This window comes from Meriones unguiculatus, chromosome 19, assembly GCF_030254825.1.
Source record: "Meriones unguiculatus strain TT.TT164.6M chromosome 19, Bangor_MerUng_6.1, whole genome shotgun sequence".
Taxonomy (NCBI): domain Eukaryota; kingdom Metazoa; phylum Chordata; class Mammalia; order Rodentia; family Muridae; genus Meriones; species Meriones unguiculatus.
The window spans coordinates 10,606,125-10,624,952 of NC_083366.1; the positions used below are offsets into that span (position 1 = coordinate 10,606,125).

At 37.3% G+C, this 18,828-nt stretch overlaps 1 pseudogene; it reads right to left on the reverse strand.

Annotated features, from left to right (window-relative positions):
• Positions 1 to 270: 270 nt before the first annotated feature.
• The window catches only part of LOC110562906 (casein kinase I-like), a 52,733-nt pseudogene continuing 34,175 nt past the window's right edge, over positions 271 to 18,828 (reverse strand).

The following is an 18,828-nucleotide window of genomic DNA, read 5'->3' on the forward strand; positions in this document are numbered from 1 at the left end:
ATCAACCATTAACTTTTCCACTTGGGGATAAAAATGCAGTAGAAGAACAGACACCATGTTTCATTACCACAGTTAATATTCACCATCACAGTGCCTACAGCTTAGGATCAGCATCTATCATGCTGCCCAGAAGCAGTTTATACAGAAATTAAGTTCTTTATACCAAGTAGATGGTTGTCTATAAACACTAGCTGGTGTACGTAGGATAACAGTTCTTACACTTGGACAGAAACAAATGCCAATCGTTTATTTCATGGCTTCTCTCCCAATTCACGCCAAGACACCATTCCTGCTACTCTTGGTTTTGTTGGTTTGCTTGCCTGTGGGGGTTTGGGCTTGCTGACCCTGCCCAGTGGAAGAGGCTACCTGCTGTGCTTCATTCTGCTGTAACATTGTCCAGTCAAATCTTGGTGGTTCTGGGTCCTGCAGAGGATGTGAAATAGCTGCCTCAGAGACATGTAACTTAGAGCTCCCTCAAAGCACAGCCCACAACTGTAGTTTAAGTACATGGCAAATTCTGTAAGAACCTGCTTGCTCAAAAATTCAATGGGAATAGATCTTTTTACTAATCTTTTCATAGTTTGATTCCTTTGTTGCAGCCCTTAGCCCCCAACTGGCAGACGGGTTCTACTGGAGCACACCAGGACAGATCCAACAGCTTCCTTGTGATCCCAGGGACTCTGCTCATTGCGAAGGTGTGCACTGATCTAGCACAGTAAGCAGTGTCCATGAGGTTTTCATCTTCTCTGTGTGAGACGTGCTGCTTTGTACTGGTGCCTCTGTACTTTTTGGTCACACCAAAACCAATAAAGTGTAACTTATTACGGTGATTCCCAATACTCATTAGGAAGTTAACTGGTTTTACGTCTCTATGTGTAAGAGTCTTTGTAGGCAGATGTTCAGTTCTTCTGATCATCTGGTCACCCAACAAAAGTAGAATGTTTATTGTGAGACTTCCTGAACAAAAACTGCAGAGATCTTCAGGGTGTGGCCCAATGAGAGCCACCGTGACATGCTAGTCTCTTTCCTGTCCACACCGTCACATGTAAGAGAAGGCAGCCACACTGTGAAGAATTGTACGTAGCTCACTCTCACGCAGCAGCTGGGGGTGCAGGCCTTCTGGAATTCTAGCTTCACTGCTGCTTTTTCTTAAATAATGAAATTTTCAAAAGACTTTTTGAACGAGCTGAGAAACCTCAGTTTACTTTGCCTTTCTACCAGGTTTTCCTATTTAAGGAAAATAGTGGGGTAGGCTGCTAAGCCAGGAAAACTGGCTCACTTTCACAAAAAAAAAAAAAAAAAAAAAAAAATCACAGTATATTCTGATCATGATTTCCCTCCCTCTAGATCCTCTCAGCTTCTTTTACCCACCCAACTTCATACACTTTCTTTTTCTTTTCAGAAAACAAACAGGTAATAAAAGAATACGCACCCACATACGCACACATACACAAACAACACCCATAAAAGCATAAAATGGGAAACCATGACATTACCATCCTCACCACACCATCCATTAATCCTCTTCGAACACAAAACTCTGAACGAGAGCTACTGGGACCGAATTCAAGAAATTACATTAGAGTTTGTGCTATTCGCTTGGAATCTGTGACTACTCTAAGGATTTAAAGTTTCAACATGCAAGGCACTAACATTCTGCACTGGTGGGCACATCACCTTCATGCTTCAATGACTACAATCCATTCTCACTGAAAATGTGAAGCTGTTGCATGACTAAAATACAGTGTTATTGTCAACTTGCTCAATGTGCACATAGCCAGTAGCTGTGTATTTAAGGGAACCTGCAGTCTGAGATGGTCAGATCCAATTTGTGTCAGCATTACTCTATAAAGAAAATAATGAGCTCATGAGCAAATAACAAAGAGACAGAACATTCGAAGGCACTAATGTAGAGTGCTGGGATGGATTCATTCTGAAGGCTGGCATCCTGCCTGTTGTTGGACATTTTTATCACATTTTCAGTTCAGCATCTCCAATTACAACGCTCACTAGAGGAAAGTTTGGAAAGTGGTTTCTATTAAAATCTCCAATTCTGCTGATACATTATCCCTCTCAACAACCGCTGTCAATTTCCAAACTTTACCATCACTGGTTATAGCTGAATGAATAATGCGGAAAACATGGCAAATATCCTTTTACTAGTAATTAATTTACCTATTAGATTGACTCAGGCATCAAATGAAAAGTCTCAAAATTAGTTTTTTTTTTCTAGTTTTGTTCAAATTTCTTGGTAGCAGTAAAATAACAAAGTATTGAACTTTTGAGGAGAAAAGAAATCGAATATGAACAGCTGAAGAGAGTAGCTACTAGTGTGGCAAGATAGAAAGGAGTATCTATTATGGGCTACAGCTGCAGCCAGTGACCCAGGAGAGATCTATCCCGTCCGTGTGTATGCATTTCACAATGAGTACTTGCTACTTGCAGAATTCTGTGTATGCAACTACAGGAAAAAACTCAGCATGGTTTTATTTGAATAGATTTTGTACTACTATAATATTTGGCATAGAAAGCAACACAAATGTCAAAGCACAAAATTATGACTCAGTTTAATAATCAGATTGGCTTTATCTTTTAATTTGTAATCAAGCTATTCATTCATAAAACAAAATAAATAAACATTCCAACAACCTGAACAGAACCAAAACCAAAGTGGAACCAAAAATAAAAAAAAGTTATTTTCCTTACGTGCTCAAAACAGGAAACCAGAGTTATAGAAAAGTGTCTGACTGGTCAGCATCCAGATGCTTCACTTTTTTCTTCTCTGTGAAAGGTCAGAGACAGGAGGAACCTCCCTACCAGGCCAGGTGAGAAATTGGCTGCTGTCACTCTATCCTATGTTTTTAGAAAATCAAATGAGATGTTTAGTTTCAGCTTAATTTGTAACTTTTTAATGAGTGACCCCACGTTAGTTTTATCCTGATCTAAAATTTATTCCAAAATAATGACTTCTTTTAATTTTTTTTTATTTAGCAAAAGTTATGATCGTCCCAAATAAAGACACCAACATCCACAGACTTCAAGCATTTTCCATAAGACACACTCAACTATTTAACAGCTGTGTTAATTTAGAGACATCAAGAAATTGGCTTCCTGCTCAATTACAAAGAAATTTACCTTCAGCCATTTAATTCTCACTTTGTAGATCATTGGATTTCAGCTTTGTGTAATTCTTTTATCAGAAATATTTGAAAAGAAAAAAATAAAGAATAAGAATTTCAAAAGGATCAAAGCTATAAATTACACAGAATAAACTCTATCAAATTCTACTCATTTTATTTATTTTTTTATCAGTTACATTTTATTAACTCTGTATCCCAGCCATGTCCCCATCCCTCATTCCCTCCCAGTCCCTCCCTACCTCCCTCATCTCCACCGTGCCCCTTTCCAAGTCCACTGAAAGGGGGGGACCTCCTCCCCATTCATCTGATCCTGTTTTATCAGGTATCTTCAGGACTGGCTGCAAAGCCCTCCTCTGTGGCCTAACAGGACTGCTCCTCCCTTGGGGGGTGGGGAGGCCAAAGAGTCATTGAGTTCCTGTTAGAAATAGTCCTTGTTCCCCTCACTTTGGGAAACCAATTGGTTACTGAGCTACCACAGGCTACATCTGAGTGGAGGTTCTAGGTTATATCCATACATGGTCCTTGGTTGAATGTCAGTCTCAGAAAAGACCCTGTGCCCAGATATATTTGGTCCTTATGGAGCTCCTATCCTTTCCCCATCAGACTAACTCCCCTTCTTTCTTAGGATTTCCTGTACTCTGCCAAGGGTTTGGTCATGAGTCTTTGCTTTGAAAACACTGCTAGTTAGAGTCTTTCAGATGCGCTCAGTAGACTCCTGTCATACGTTCAATGAACATCCCATCTGTCTTTCTAAATGAGGATTGATCATCTTGCCCCATGTCCGCTCAATTGATTATCTTTTTTAGGTATATAGATTTCATTATGTTTATCATATCTTATAGGTCTATATAAGTGAGTATATCCCATATTTGTCTTTCTCCTTCTGGGATATTTCACTCAGAATGATCTTTTCTAGATCCCACCATTTGCCTGCAAATTTCATGATTTCCTCCTTTTTGATTGCTGAGTAGTATTCCATTGTGTAAAAATACCACAATTTCTGTACCCATTCCTCTGTTGATGGACATCTGGGTTGTTTCCAGGTTCTGGCTATTACAAATAAAGCTGCTATAAACATGGTTGAGCAAGTATCCCTTTTGTGTACTTGAGCAAATTTGGGTATATACCTAGCAGTGGTATAGCTGGGTCTTGAGGAAGCACTATTCCTAATTGTCTTAGAAATCGCCAGATAGCTTTCCAGAGTGGTTGTACCAGTTTACATTCCCACCAGCAGTGGAGGAGGGTTCCCCTTTCTCCACAACCTCTCCAGCATGTGTTGTCGCTTGTCTACTTATTTTAATATAAACACTGAGCACATGAAATGAAAAAACTGGTTCTGCTGCCCAGAACTTCCCCTGCTCTTACATGCAAGGACTCCTAGATCTGGACAGAAGACCCACAGCAATGACATAATGAGCAAGTGTGAAAACAGTGCAAGACAACAGACTTTATATCCACTAACTTTTAGCAGGGTAGGGGAATGGACGTTCCTCGTTTCTTAGAAATGTCTTGCCAGAGCTAAAGAGATGACTCAGAAGTTAAGAATACTTCTTGATCTTGCAGAGGACCTAGGTTCAATTCCCAGCACCTACCCCATGGATCCAGTTCAAAGAAGTCTGATGTCCTCTCTGACCTCCAGAAATACTAGGCATGCACATCTCTCTCTCTCTCTCTCTCTCTCTCTCTCTCTCTCTCTCTCTCTCTCTCTCTCACACACACACACACACACACACACAGGCAAAATACTCAGACATATAAAATAGATACATCATAATAAAGAAAACCAGAAATGTGTTCTTTATTTTTGCCAATTTTAAGCAATCTTTTTATGTCTTCCAGAGATTCCTATAGCAAACAGATTGATTAGTGAATAAAAGACGACAATAAATACTTATATAAATACCGTCTTTTAAATGTCACAGGTCTGGCTTCACATTCAGCTCTCAGCTCTTGTCTTAACACTGCAGTGTTCTGAGGTTCTGATAGTTTTGCTCAATGTTTTCTCAGGAGACAGCCTATCTCCCCTAAGGCAGGTGAATCAAATCCTGTCTCCATTTTTAACCTTTATCTCTTGAGCTGTACTTTTCCTATAAATGAGATCAGAAGCTTATAGGGAGGGCTTAGGTCTTGCCTAGCCCTTTCCTTGTGTCACCCATTCAGACCCATTCACTCTCATTTCCACCCTTGTTTTCCTCAACTTGTTTCCTTCAGTAACTTTCTACCAGTCTTTAGCATAAAGCTTATCCTGGAGATAAATGCCAAACTTCCTAAAGATATCAGACCCAGGTCTCAAAGTACACATTATTATAATTTACATAGTCCTTCACCTTTACAATTGAATGGTTCCTTTCATTTGCATTTCTGAGTGCCTCACATGGAAGTGGACAATTAAGAAATCCCTTAAGGACTGATCCTCTCTCAAGGTAATTCCTCCTTGAAGCCATTTTATTTCCTGCATGCAATTTCAAGTAAATGGTGACTTAATTTAATTAAACAAGCAGTCAAGAATCAAATGATGCTGCTCTTTCTAATAAATCTTAAATATCTTTGTTAATGTATTATTAAATAAAGGGATTTAAAATCTATTTCTATTCCAAACTATTTAAAATCCATATGCTATTTTTATTGGCAAAAATAGCCAGGGAGATAAAGCTACTTTTATTTTATTTTTTTTTTAATTTATCACTATTACTGTATTCTCAGGCATAAAATGTAGACTAGCTGATGAAATAGCTCCTGACCATCTATGTGCTGGGCTGTATGCATGTGTATTTTTGTGCTTGTAGGGTGTGTGCGTGCGTGTGTGTGTGTGTGTGTGTGTGTGTGTATGTGTGTGTGTGTGTGTGAGTGTGTGCGTGTGCTCATGTGGCATGACTGTATGTGTGCTATTTAGAAAGGACATAAAATATAGTTCTACAATAGCCTTATGAGATCCTTTTTATTTGACCAAATTCCAAGCAGATGTAGAATAACCTACAAATGTATAGATAATAAATAATGTACTTTGAAGTGATTCTGTTAAAGGGAGAAAGTCCTTTATAATCCTAGACTAAATATAGATCATTATGGCACTTACCTCCTGATTATGAACTTAAACTTTATAAATGTGTTAGAAATATTCTCAGAAGTGTTTTGGGGTGCCATGTCTAATTACTCCAAAAAATCTGAAAATTCTTTTAAAAGCACATGAGGACATCCTAGCACTAAAATTTTTAATGATCACAGTAAATAATTGTCACTTCAATTAATATTATTACAGGTGGTTGAGCAAAACAAATATAAGCCTCTTCGTGCCCTTGCACACATTTGACAAATACAAAGTAGGACACCCAGAAGCTTACTACCTGAAAGGATGCTGAAGCTTGAAGCACATGTATTAAATTTGGGCAGTCTTGGTGAAAATGAGAACTGGCTTCCTCATTATACACACCGACATCCTTCCTCTTAAGCCAAATGAGAGAACAGACTAGAGAAACTGGGGGTATTTTCTGCACGAAGAACCGCATAATCTTTCACCTCATTTAGATAGAGATTTATAGGTATTTTTTTTCAATGACATGATTCTGTGACAAACAAAAATGCTTCAGCCACATGTTGAAAAAAAAAAAAAAACGTGTCTGTTTTCTGTGCAATTACTATGTACACAAGGACTCACTTGTTTTGACTTTCATGTAAGTCATTTTTTTTCAAACAACAGTCCTCAACCTCCCTGAAACCTTTCATACAGTTCTTCAGGTTGTGAGGACCTCAACCACAAAATTATTTTCATTGCTACTTCATAACTATAATTTGCTATTGTTATGGGTCATAATGCAAATATCTGATATTTCTAATGGTCTTAGGTGACCCTTGTGAGAAAGTTGTTTGAACCTTAAAAGAGTTGCAACCCATACAGTTACAGTGGTTGAGAACCACTGCATTGGGGTTTTATGTGTATTGCTTCCTGCAAACTCTTGAATGCTAAAAAAATAAGACTGAATAAGAATGAAATAACAGTGTATGATACATCTGGGAAACTGTTCAAAAATTAATATTCCATATTTCTAGACTATCCCTGTTAAACAGAAGACTTCTAAAAGCCAGATGTGGAACTAAAAAATAAATTTATAAGGATTTTGTAAAAACATGTCACATAATGCCATACATTTTGATTCTTCTTCTTCTTCTTCTTCTTCTTCTTCTTCTTCTTCTTCTTCTTCTTCTTCTTCTTTTTCTTCTTTTGAGACAGGGTTTCTCTGTGTAGCCATGGGTGTTCTGGACTCACTTTGTAGACAAGGCTAGCCTCGAATTCACAGAGATCCTCCTGCCTCTACCTCCCTGAGTGCTGGGATTACAGGCGTGTGCCACCGTGCCTAGTTTTTGCTTCCTACTTACCTTAAAAATGATTTCCAAATTCTAAAGTAAATTAGATGATTTACTAATCATCTAATTAATTAATTAATTAATCACTAAGATTTTATATTATTTTCCATGTTTTCCTGAATGTTTAAAAACTTCCAGTAAGTGAAAATGGTTTTCAAACATTTTTAACAATTTAATTTCACAAAGCACCAATAGATGTTGAATTGTAGAATCATATTATACCCCATATACAAAGAAAGAACATTAATTTCACATAATACAATATATTAGACTTAGCACAATATTATACTTTTAAACATAGATCAGCACACACAAACCAGGCAACTTTGCTCATCAATAATATACCCACAAATAAGCGTAACCTGTCAAAATGAAGACACTGACTAGTTGTGGGGTGCCCAACCTCAGCTGATACATATACAACACAAGCCCTATACCTAGGGCCTCAAGGAACATCATGGAAGACAAACCAGAGAGATTGTTAGAGCCAGAGGACCAGAATGCCTAGCATCTTGTAGACAGGACAGCTTGTCTTGAATAAAACCCAACAGTATGGTTGCCTAAATAAGACCAAATAACGACCATCCCTGTTAGTGTGCCAGTGGAAATGGAGAAAACTCCACAAGGTCCATCCCTGAGATGAAAAAGGAAGTCAATTGGCAACTAAGAGAGGAAGAATTACTCAATTTCAGCCACAAGTCCCCAGATAAATGTATCCAATCCCAGATGCTCCGTAAACACATGGACACGCGAACAACACTGATGGACTCAATAGGAGATACACACAAACATATGTATGTCTATATGTATGTGTGTGTATAAATGTGTGTGTGTGTGTGTGTGTATTTGGGAGATAGGGTCAGAAATCCCAGAGCAGGTGATGAAAATGATGCAAAAACATGAGTTATATGAATACATTGGAATGTAAGGAACAGAGAGCAAAAAAGGTGACAATTACTAAAACACAACTTTGGTAACAAATCAAACAACACTAAGTCATGCACACAGCTAGAATCACCACCCTAAAAAGGGTGTCAGAAAGAGGAAGCAAAAAGTCTGTAAGACAACAATGGCTCAAATTGAAGGAATGTAGTAAAAATTACAATTAAGCCCAAATTAAGAGAACGGCATACAGAGAAATAAAACAGACAACAAACAAGTTAATTCTACTTAATTCTGGCAGAATTAACAAATTATAATCATTGTGATCTCATTTATACAACCCTTATTTACTAACTTCCTCATTTTTCTGGCACTTTCAACTTTCCCTTGTTCTGATAATAGCACATAGCATTTAACTTGCCATCCAAACCTTTCTTTTTCTTTCTTTTTTAGGACTTTCAAGTATCTTGTGATAATTAAATTTTATCTCCATTAGACATTAATTATTCTCTACCTATCTGTCTGGCCCATGGTAATCTTTATATTTCTGGTTCTATGATTTTGATTACTTCCGATCTCAAAACCAGCCCAGGCTACAGGAAACCTTTTGTTGTAAACATAAATAAATAAGTTTAAGTAGATTAAAAAACTAATGGTGCTATCCAACCACCAGCTTTAATAAATTTTAGAACAAAACTTAAATGTAAAATTTGTGTATCCCAAAAAATATAAGAAAATCTTTAATGTAGGTAGAAAATTGGTACTTATGAAAGAAAGAGGAAAAGTTATTAGAAGTTATATAGTTTATGTGTGTGACAGAAAACATCATAACCCGACAGACAGAATGAGCTTGAAAATATTTTAATGTAAACAAAACTTAGAGATATGTTACATAGTAACATACGTTACATAGGAAAAAGATAATACACCGGGAGACTTTACAAAGAGCCAAGGATGATATAAAATAGCCTCAGTAAACTCTACCAAGAAAGTATATATTTATACAAAATATATATGTGTTTATATATTAGAAAAAGCCAAGTATAGTCACAGGGATAGAAGTCCAGATTAAATCTACGTAGAGATATAATATTATTTCCAGAGTTGATAAACATTATTTTATCATTTCTTATAGGTAGAATGTGAGGCAAAGAACACTCTTATATACCTCCCATAGGTAATGGGCTTATTATAATCTTTGGGAAGCAATTTATCAATAATTATTAAAAATAATTTATGCCTGCACCCATTCATGGCAGAAGCCATAAAAAGATATACACACAAGAATAATGATTGCTCCTCAGCATGGTGGCACACATTTGCAACAGCAGCCCCTGGGAGGCAGAAACAGAAAGGTCACAAATTTGAAAGCAGCATAGACTACATGAAGATTTCTGTGCCTAGTCTAGACCCCATAGTGAAACCTTGTCTCAAAGAAAGTTTTTATTAACACTGCTCAGAATGACTAAAATAGCAAACAAATAGGGGGCCATTATCATAGAAATTCTGGACAATTTAAGGCTATACATGACCATGACTATATACTTCATCGCTAATAAAATGAGTAAGAATTAAACCTTTGAATTTAGAGTTTTGAAACTGTTAGGTGGAAAAAGTAAACAAAATGCAGAAAAGTATGTAAAATATTTAATCATTCCCACAGTCATGTATATATATTTTTGTGTGATTTGACATAAAGGAAAAAGACAGTTGTTACCAAGAGATAATGAAAACTTGAACAAGGTGGTTTGATAAGAGAGGGAAAAGGCTAAGGCACAATCTAGAGTATGGAGAGTACATTATATAATGATATAAATTCACAGGATGGAAGGGGAGGAGGACCTTCCTTATCAGTGGACTTGGAGAGGGGCATGGGAAGAGATGAGGGAGGGAGGGTGGGATTGGGATGGAATGAGGGAGGGGGCTACAGCTGGGATACAAAGTGAATAAACTGTAATTAATATAAAAAATAAAAATTTAATTAAAAATTCACAGGATATAGGTATATGTACATTTATGTTTAGAATCCAATCACTAGACAACCAGGACCATTTGAACCACTTACCAGACAACACTCCCCTCTTTAAGTCATTGTAGTTAACTGGGAAGTCCGTTTGTTTTAATTAATCTCAGTATTTCAAATTCACGCTTCACCAGTTACTAAGCTTGCAATCTTTCACAAGTTAATACCTTCCCTGAGCCTCAGTGTCCTCATCTGTAAAAGGTAAAGTCATCTACGTTCACAGTATTTTTACCAGGACTAATGTCTAGGAAATGCATTAGGTTTTAATGGGTTATAAATCTCAGAGTACACAACTGTTGTTATCTTTGTCTTATAATTGGAGTCATAAATTATACTTTATTCTGACATTTCCACAAGCCATTGGTACTACACAGAAATTATTCATTCTTTCAAAGTAAGAACACCACTGGTGCCAAAATGGAGAACAGTGGTAAAATCTCAACTATATGAGTAGACTTAATCTGCGATGAATTTTCCCCATAACCATCAGCACCATCATCATAGCCTACCCCCTGAATAGTAGGCAGAATCTATGTCAGCCTGCACTTCTTCAGAAAGGTCCATAGTTACAATTTGCATTTGATCACAGTCATAACTCAGCAGAATACTGAGCAGGTGGTATTTTCAGGTTCCGCGTAATTTCTCTTGTCTATTTAGTTACCCATGTGAAAAATCAAGAAGATATATTTTTAAAAAAAGGACCGACAAACTTTCAACATATCACTATAAACATTAGTGTGACCTTACATTGACCAACTACTGATTGAGCAAAATTTTCCATTGTTATGATCTGTGAAGCAGCAATACCAGAGTCAGCTAAGAGACTGTTAGGACTGAATAGTGAAGAATTTGCACTCTGACAAGTTTCCCTGGATGGTTCTTTTGCATATTAAAGTGATAAGAACAGAGTCCTAAGCCATGTCTGTCAGTTGTGGAAACTCCATTCATCTGGGCATTAATGCCTGAGCTATGGGAAGGTCCCATTAGAAGTTGGTTTTCCTGAGATAGTTTGAAGGAATCTTTTGTGAATAAAGTATGAATAAGTTACGTGTTCATGTGTACGGTGTGTGGTAGGTGCATACAAAGAGTCCCGGTGGAAAGGACTTCGCACATGCTTGCCAACACCTGCCAAGTCCTTCAGACTTGTTCGTAACTGCTAAGAAGAGAGGTTTGGGGTCAAAGCTTCAGTTCTCGTAGTCCGGTACCCTAGGGAAGGCACACAAGGAAAGCGTGTTACATTCTGCGTGGAGCAGAGTGTGGTGATGTCGTCGGGTGACTTGTAAAAGCAATCACTGGGAGGAAGCATCATCAAGCTGCCTGCATGGGTTCCCAGTGGCCCTGCCACAGGGGCTCCTCCGACAGCCTTGGGTGGCATCGAGGCAGCCAGCATCAAGAAGGAAGTGCTGGGAGAGTGCTGAGGAACAGCAGTTGGAAAGCCTTACTCTTGGGATAGTTGAGGGATTTTGCCAAAGTGCCCGCAGCAAGGCCCCTGGGCTCTTTATGCGCAAACGGTGTTGAATCAGCTAATAAGGATCGATGATTCTCAAGCGATACTTGTTGGTCCTTGTGCTACGAGAAGAAATGTGTTTTTAAGCAGCATTTCTTGAGAGAAGGAGGTCTTCTGAAACATTCTAGAGGTTTTAGAACATCTCTAGGCGCAGCTAAGCCATCGTTCCTCAGTGGTTTCTACATTTCTGGAAGAAAGGAGTTTCTATGAATTCAGTGTGTCCATCTGAAAGCACAAATGTAGTAGACTAGTTTACATGCTGCTACTGGTAATGTTCATAGTTAATGAGAGAATCAGCTTTCTTTTAACAGTTTTCCAGGATGTGAAAATAAAAAGTGCTAAGATGTTATCTTGTTTTATACTGTTTTTTTTCTTACCAGTTACAATGAAAACATGCTGCTTTTACAAACAACAGATTTTGAAAAGATGTTTTCTACAGTCCTAATTAAATTTCATGATTATATAATCATATCTCCTCTAAGAGAGACCCAATAATATTCTATTTTTCTTTATTCTTTGAACCAAATTTGACAATAAAGAAGGAGAAGGCAGGGTAAAAGTGTATATTCAGTAATAAGTAAGAGAAATTGAGGCTTATTGGATTATTAGGAAATTTAATCTGAGAGTAGGAAAAAAGTACATTCTTCACATAATGCTAATATTTATCATCCTTGCATTAGTCTGTTCCTTTTAAATTCTTAGCATTTAGGCCTCAGGTGTTCTTATTATAGTCAGTCTTCATACTACAATGGGCAGAGTCACTGCTGAGAGTGAATGGAACTATGAAATGCCAGAAAATTGCCATTCTAGTATTTTAAACACCAACTAAATGATCAAAAAAACCAGAATCTTTGGCTATGGAATACTATCCCAAGAAGCTAAAATCACAAGATTTTCCAGATCTTGGGTATCAGTTCCCTTTCTTTTGTCACATAATCTCTCTTATGCACACAGAACTTATTGCATAAATTACAACAAATTTCGATATTAATTGAGCAAAATGTATTAAATACCTACTGTATGCTAGGACATGATTCAAGCACTATGTTTAGAACATAAATAAATAAAATTTACAGGATTTTTAAAAATGACTCTAAATACTCCAATGTCACATTTAGTTGATACAAAGGAAAGAACTACAAATGATAATAAAAAATTAATCTTTTAGTCTATGTGTATGGAGTTCCTCCTACATGTATGTCTGTGTACCACATGTATGACATACATGTAGTACCCATAGAGGCCAGAAGAAAGCCTCAGATCCTCTGACACTGGGGTTACAGATGATCATGAGCTGCCATGTGGATGGTAGGACTTGAACCTCCATCCTCTGCAAGAGCATTCTGTGTTATTAACTGCTGAGCCGTAGCACTCAATCCCCCAATATAGGATATTTTTTAAAGCTGGGAGAGAATACTCTGGTTGCATAGAAAAATAAGAACAATATAAAAGCATTCACCTGAAATTACGTACCGGCAGCTCCTAAACTCCTTCTTACTGAACCTACTTCAGACCACAGAGCAGGTTAGAGGAGCATTAATAGAAATGTGCCCTTTGCCTTTTGACCTCACAATAGGAAGACAAACACTTAACTATGGGGCATAAAGTGTTATTCCCAAAGATAGAGAGCAGTCTGTGAATTTGAGAGAATAGGTTTCTTGACACATTTTGGAAAGAAAGACTATATTTCTCAATTTCTTTTTATTCCAATGAAAAAAATACCAGATAATTTAAGTGCATTATTACCCCCAAATTAAACATGCTAAAGCATGCTTTTTGAAGCAGTGTCTACCTCAGTAGCAGCTAGTGGCACCCTCAATGTCTATCAATAACATGCTGCATTGTGATATGTGGTATTAATAACCCCTTTTCCATATTTTCCAAATAGTAACACACTTTATTCCTTCTTGGCTCTGCCGGTCAGGGCATTAGCTAGAGATATATCAATAGGACTGTAGTAAATTTTATACTCATGGAAGCTTGAAAGACTTCAGTATGTATACATTAACTCCTGTATCCCCTCCTGCACCATTACAACACACTTTATAACCTTATGCAGAGGACATGTAACAGAGCAATGAAGAAAAGCCAAGCTTTCCAGCTGAGGTATCATGAACCTGCCAGCTTCTTACCTACTTGCCAATAGGCACATAAAATAGGATATGGTTAGATAGATAGATAGATAGATAGATAGATAGATAGATAGACAGACAGATAGATAGACAGATAGATATGATAGGTTATCCAAAGAATCACTAAGGGACTCTATGCTCATGTGAAATGATCAGTGAGGGCTGGAGGAAAGATATCTGCTGGTATAATGTTCTTGTGGAATGTATACAGTTTACCCTTGTTCATTCAAATGCTGATTTCTCTACCCCACTATCCGGTTTCAATCAGGACATTGCATTGTGATGTTTATTCTAAGCATCACCTGTCTTGTTTGTGTAAACATGCTGCCATTTGTTCTCTGTAATTTCAATAAAACCTACCAATGCTGAGAAAAAAGAGAATAGGATAGGACATCATAGGAAGGGAGGAGAAGGAAGCGAGTAGGAGGAGCGGGAGAAGAGAGATTGGCAGGACAGAACTTGGAACCACCAGGAGAGAAGAACTGGACTTAAGATGTGACTAAAAGCAAGTATAATGTGGGAAATATGAATGGGAGGAAACTACGCAGCCTTGGAGGTTTAGGATGGAGTAACTATAACCAAGCACTGTGCTCTACATTAACTAAGTACATCCTAGTCTCTGTGTGGTGATTTGGGTATACAGCTGGTTTAGGAATAACCGCTGTTTAACCAATAGATAAATCAATAATAAATATGAATAACCAACAATAGATAGCAGTTAAGAGTGCTACATGCTCTTCCCGAAAACCTAGTGTTGATTCTAAACATCCACACGGTTTATACTCTGTGAGTTAGTCCGCTGTTTATTACTACAACAAAATCTAAGACGAGTCAAGTTAATACACAGAAAAGTTTATTTTGACTCACACTGACAAGGTTCTAGTTGGTGACTGAGGTAATAAGACCTTTGATGGGTTAGGCAGCAAGTCACATCAAGAGGACATGGCCTAGAATAGCTGATCACCTCATGGGTAAAACAAAAAATCCAAGTTACTGCACAGAATGAAGCTGGTAAGAGAAAGTCAGGGTGTCCTAACTGCAAATTCATTACAAATTCCTAACACTAATTATTTCATTGTCATAAAAGCACATCATGTGAAAATAATTCTAGAATGATCATCCTACATTAAAACTGTATCCAACAAATGTAGAAAATAAAGGAGCTTGTCTAGAAGGTGGGTACCGCATTTATAATATGTGTCTTGAGGGAAAGAGTAGATTTAATATAGATGCTGTGATAGATTTTTTACTCTAGAAATACATAATCTTAGCAATTAAAAAATTTTCCTCAAATAACATATTTTCAAATGTTACTCATATAGTCTAAAGAACATCTTCAAATTAAAACATAGCCATAGGAACTTACTGCAAAAAAAAAATATTTTTTTCTCTCTGTTTCGTTCATTATGCTGTGGATGATAAATACATTAGTGAAAATTCATCTGACTTGCAAAACATTTTGGAATCCTCAGCACTTAAGAAAGCAGAAATAAGATAAATGCATACAAGCCTAACAGTAGATTTCTGCCTTACTGTGTTTTTGACAGCAAGTATAGACAAATAGACAGACAGACAGACAGACAGATGATAGACTATCTAAAGAATCACCAAGTCACTATACACTCATATTGTATTACGAACAAGGACTAGAGAGATATCTCAGCAGTTAAGACTGCTGGATACTCTTCTAGAAGAGCCAGGTTTGACCGCAAACACCCACACGGTTCATCAAACAACCACAGCAGAGCCTTTTTGAAGCCTCAAGGATGCTCTGCACTGCCACTGTGTTGTGCTGGGTGTAAGTACTGTTTTTCTGAGCCCAGAACAGGTCACTGAGCTTCCGCTGGAAATGCATCATTTGGACGGTCTATTTCTAAAGCATCTCTGTTTAGCACATTCTGATAAAGAAGGCATCACATTTTAAATTAAGTTTTATATTAATGAGAATTTCATATATAAGCGCTGTATTTACATAATTTCCACCCCTCCCCTTACCCATCACTTCCTCTCAAATTCATGACCTCTGAGTCTATAATAATTATTGCTGTGCACAAACACATGTACACGCAAACCCCTACTGGCTCCGCTTTGTACTTTTTGTATGTGCATGTGTTAATGGAGGAGTACTAGGGATTGGAAAATCTATCAGGGGCTCATCCCTGATTCTACCAGAAGTACTGATTGACAGTCATCACTTTTGAGTTAGGTAACTAGTATCGTTAACTCAGCTAACTGTTTAGTATTGTTCTTCACTAACAACACAAGATGATAACTAAGTAAGATCCCTTCCCTACCATATAAGCAAATGAAGTCGTATTACTTAAACACCTTGGGAACTAAAGAGTACAACACATGACCAGCCACAGAGTGAGATTTCAAGAAAACCTAAGATTATTTTCTTCCCTTTAAAACTTCCCTTTCTCAACAGGGCAGGAGCCTACCACAGAAGGCCTCTGAAAGACTCCATTGATCAAGGTATCGAAGCAGAGGCTGAGGCACATAGCCAAACTTTGGGCAGAGTGCAGGGACTCTTATGAAAGAAGGGGGAGATAGAAAGACCTGGGAGGGACAGGAGCTCTGAAAAGGAGACTAACAGAGCCAAACAAACAAACAAACAAATTCCACAAAACAAAACAACAACAACAAAACTGAGCCTTCAGAGCCCTGAAGAAAATCCTATCCCAACCTAGGACAACGCATGGAGAGGATCTAAAACCCGGGCTCAGATGTAGCACATAGACTCAATCCCCAGGTGGATTTCCTAGTAAGGAAAGCATGGGCTGTCTCTGGCATGAACTCAGTGGCAGGCTCTCTGATCACCTGCCCTTGGGGGATGCAGCCTTGCCAGGCCACAGAGGAAGGCAATGCAACTTCTATAGACCTGATAGGCTAGGGTCAGATGGAAGGGGGGGGAGGACGTCCCCTATCAGTGGACTAGGGGAAGGGCATACAGGGAGAAGAGGGAGAGGGGGTGGAATTGGGAGGAGAGGAGGGAGGGGGCCACAGCCAGGATACAAATTGAATAAATTGTAATAAATGATAATAACAAAAATAAGAAAAAACTTCCCTTTTTCATTTATCTTGGATTGCTGACATTTTGCATCAAAGAATCTTTCACTTCGTTTAAAATCTGTTCCAATCTAAAAATTCCCTGGAATAATTCAAATCTTCATGTAAAACTAGTGATGCTGACCTTTAGAAAGTATGTAGTACTAATGACAATTTAATGAAATTAATAACTTCCTAGATGTTCCTCAACAGAATAATGGATTTTTTTTTATTCTGACATCTCAATGGGTTTATTAGATCAATATGCTATCATGACATAACAATATTATTATGACATCACAATACTATGATGATATCACAATGCTATTATGACAGCACAACATACAATGGAATTATGACAACACAATTCTATTATGATATCACAAAGATATTATAATGCTATTATGACATCACAATTCTATTATGATATTACAAAGCTATTAGGACATCATAAATTTATTAGAACATCACAATTCTGATAAGACATCACAATACTATCAAGACATCACAGTGTTTTTCTGACATGATTGTTTTATGATATCACCCTGAAACTTTCATTTCTCAAAGTTATGACTTCACAATGATATTATGATATCACAATTCCCTGATGACATCACAGTGCAATTATGACTACACAATTCTATTATGATATCACAATGTTATTATGACATGTCAGTGGTTTTTTAATGTACATTTACACTGTGTAGTAATCCTCAGCCATTTCAAAAATAAAATCATAAAATGTTCAGGAACCTTTGGGCAATTTGAGAGGTAATATGCAAATCTAATATACTAGAAGTTTCCACACATATATATATATGGAAACATGTATATATATATATATATATATATATATATATATATATATGATCTAAATGAGTCTCTAAAAAGTGGAGGAGACAGCCCCAACTGGACATCTCTTGTCACCAAATGAACCTTCAGTACCAGCACTGGGTTACGTCTAATTGATTTGTCAGCCATGGGAATAGCCCAAACTATTGCCAAGATTATACTTTGCTCTCCACAAACTGGTGGCAAGGCCCCATTTCTGAAAACAACACCTACACAAATCACTGAACTTGGAAAAGTGGAGCTACCTACAGTGAGTCTTTTTTTTATATTTTTAATTTTTATTTTTATTTTTCTATTAATAACATAAAGGTATTATTACTACAAACATTTAATTTGGCATGTTTCCAGAAATACAATCCCAATTGTTTTACTACAATAGCTTTCAGGCAAGAAAACATGGATTAAACTAATAGGAAAGATTAAAAAAAAAAGAAAGAAAACAAAAAAAAATCGATCCATCTACAGTTGCTTACAGTTTTTTAGCTGGTGCTTTTCATACTCTGCAATTTGAGGAGGGGTTATAATTTCTTACATTCTGCTAATCAGTAGGTAGACAATAATGTTAAAAGCATTTAGTTTGCATCTCACATCACCTGGTTATGTGACAAATGTTTAAAGGTGTGGGTTTTTTGGTTTTTTTTTTGTGTGCAGGAAATGATGAGAGTAACACAACCTGTGTATGTTTGAACAAAGTTTCTGAACCCTACAGTGAGTCTTTAGTCCTCTGTTCTAGCAACTTCAGTGCAGAAAGTACATCATTTGTACCCTGCGTGCTAGCAAAGGAGAAACATAAACACTAACCCAGCCACACGGTATTCTACCTGGAAGACGTGCTAGTGCAATGGTGGCACAGAGCTGGTGGGCGTAACAAACCAATAACTG